Genomic DNA, 3,224 nt, shown 5'->3' on the forward strand with positions numbered 1-3,224 from the left:
TGGGGGGGTGGCGCCCGCGGCCTCCAGCCCTCCGCGGCCCCCAGCCCTCCGCGGCGCGGCCCCGCGGCCCCCTAGCTCTCTGCCCCCGGCACGCTGGGGTCACCCGGGAAAAGGGCCGGCGCGGCGGCGCCCTCTGGAAACGGCCCGCGGGCGGTCGGGATGGCGGGGCCCTTCCCGGAGCCTCGCCGTGAGGGGAGCGCGGCTGCGGCAAGGCTGAGCAGGAATAAAGCTCCTCCTCGGTTGGTGGCATCCAGAAAAGGCTTGCCGGGTAGCAAGTGTGTGAAATGGTCACACCTGAGAGCACCTGGGCATCTTTTTGAGATTTGGCTGGAACTGGCCAACAGTTTCGGGAGGTACGATGCACCTGCGCAAGCCTCGTTTGCTTAGCAAACCAGGCCAACAGTCCAAATCCCAGATTATTCACTGAATAAATTAACAAATCATTTGCAGCACATGGCAGAACCCAAGAGTCCCTGCATGTGGTGCTATTATTTCTAAGACATTCGTTATTCCAAAGTGTGCAACTTCAAAGATTCTGGACCAAAGATGGACGTATTTATGAGTAGCCTTCTGTTACCAATGTTGGTTATAACTATACCCTTGAATTAATTAACCAGAACTGCACACTCACTGAAGAAACCATAATCCAGGTGAAAATATATGGACAATTATACCCATGCGGCTGTAATCATCATGTAATTCGTGTACCTCCAGCCAGTGCCCTGACTCGAAGCGTACCGCGCACCTCCGCCCGGATAGGAAGTTGTGTTACTGTGTGTCCTTTACCCAGCTTGTTACCTGTGAGGAGCAAAGTTCCAAAAACTGAACAAGAACATTGAGCCGAGGTCATTTTATCAATAACAAGCCTGAAACTAACTTCTCTTTTAGTACCAGCATTTGTCAATTCTAAGCAATTTATTTCAAAAAACATATACAAAAGAGCCAATCACGCGTGATACTCCTTTGTCTTTAGCATGTCAGAAGTAAGACCAGCCCCCCTCCACATCAATCTTTACTTTAGTTTTGCTAACAATGGGAGATATAGAATTGCTTAATTCAGTCAGCAGTAATTGTGTCTGCACTGACTGTTCAGGGAGAAGTTCAAGGCTGTGTGTCTATAACGAGTTTGAAAGCATGGCCTCTGACATGGACAGAATGTGTCCTCCAGAGCGCACACAATATCCCATTCATTATGTGTGGCACCAGGCATGTCCAGCCGGGAGGGTTACAGAGCCTGGGGAACAGGTAGCGTAATGAAGCATATCGTGCCTACGGATGCTTTGGAGGGGGTTGTTTCAGATGACAGACAAAGCCAGTGTGTCCAGCCTACGGACTAGTTGGACATCTGATGAAATGATGCAAGTGACTCCTACTCTGCAGAGCATAGCAGAATGCTCTGGATAAAGGAAATACAGAATACGTAACCGAGGCACCCTGTGAAGTTCCTTGAGGAGCGCAGTCTCGAACTCCACCTACATTGTTACAAGAGACGCTATTGATATGCTCTATTAGAAGAGTGATACAATGCCTGGATATACCCGGAGAAGTAACTCAGCTGATGAGATCTGAAAAAAGCCTGTCTATTGCTGCCGCTGTGCATCCCTGTCACTGCACACTGAAACCAGATAAGAGCTGGGAGTTGGGCATGTAGCACCAACTGAAAGTAATGTCTCTCAGAATCCTCTCAAAGGGAGTATGACTCGCCTGGAGCCAGACAGCAAAGGCTCTTATATCATAAGTAGATTGCTACTCTGAAGAGAAGACAATTAAAAGGATAACACTTCCCATGCTCCACCCTGGTCCTTCCTTAGATCATGTTTATAATAGTAAGATTAAAGCGTCCTCCCTGAATCCAAGGGGAAGTGTCATGAAATTTATTCCTTGAGTAAACTGGTGTGTGCAAACCTCATTAATTATTAGATTTTCTTCATTGTTCTTATCATACATTCTCTGTAGTTTACATTAATCTCATCCCATCGCTCATATAATAAAATAGTTCCTGCACAGTGGGTGCCTCCTCAGATAGATAACATTTGCCAAAGTTCTGGTGAACAAAAAGAAAAAAAAGGAGCAAGAGGGAGTGACAGAAAAGAAAATCATGCTGGAATGAGAAGGATGGAGAAGTGAGAGAAAGGAGTTGCTGAATACTGCTGCCACCATTGCAGGCTGAACCTCCCAGGATCCCAGTTGATGCTGGGAGGGTTGTTCTGCAACCTGCTGGGCAGAGGTTGGAGGGGTGGCTGTGAAAAATGGGCACAGGTGGCTTTATGCCTCTTTCACATACACCCTGTCCCTGGCGCTGCCTGGAGCTTGGCTTGTTCTCCTAACATTTTAGAGAAGTCTCAGAGCTGTCCTAATTACAGTAGCCCACCCAAGGCCCACTGTAGCCACTTCCATCACCACAGTCCTTGCTGCTGTAGTTCCTCTTAGCTTGCTCCTTCCTCCCTTCAGCCACCTCTTTTGCTAAMGAACTGACACTTTGCCCAGGACAAGGATATTTCCATGATATGCAAAGCCTACTGTGCTGTTTCCTACATCACTCTGTCCAAGTACTCAGATATGGTGGGGACAGAAAGGCAACAGACGGGGAGTGGACAAATATTTCTCATGCTTAGTATCTGAAACTACTATTTGAAGAATGGCTGCAATGGATCTTTTCTCTGTGTTTTCCCCTTGATACTATTGCTTCAGTCCAGCAGTCCCTCTGGTGTCATCTCTCTCTTCTCCTGTTACCCTGCCCCCCCATACTTCTCTCTGCTCTTTTTTCTCCTTTTCATTTTTCAGCCAGCAGGCATCTGCATAGTTTTCACTTGACCAAATACTGTGAAAATGCTCAAGAAAAACAAGTATTTCTGCCTGTTACTGCAGAGCTCATCTCTTTAATGATCTGTAAATAAAGATGTCCCTACTGCTGTGCCTTGTAACTAACATGACACTAAGACTGAGTGAAGTACTCTGCTTCTTCACTAAACGTTAATAAATGACCTGCAAGGGTAGAACATGCAAGCGTTGAATAACAAAGCAGCTGTTCAGATTGTCAACCCCCCCAAAAGGATGGAAAGTAACCCACAGAGAAATGTGTATCTATGAGACATTTACCATCAGCCTTTAATTAATTGGTGATGGATATAGAACGATGTCTCAGATGAGCAGAGAAAACATCCTTCAGATAGCTACCAAAAAGGTAAATATAACAAATAGAGCACCTAATGATTAGTTATGTC

The sequence above is a fragment of the Apteryx rowi genome, unplaced genomic scaffold (genome assembly GCF_003343035.1).
Source record: "Apteryx rowi isolate R43461 unplaced genomic scaffold, aptRow1 scaffold_17, whole genome shotgun sequence".
NCBI lineage: Eukaryota > Metazoa > Chordata > Aves > Apterygiformes > Apterygidae > Apteryx > Apteryx rowi.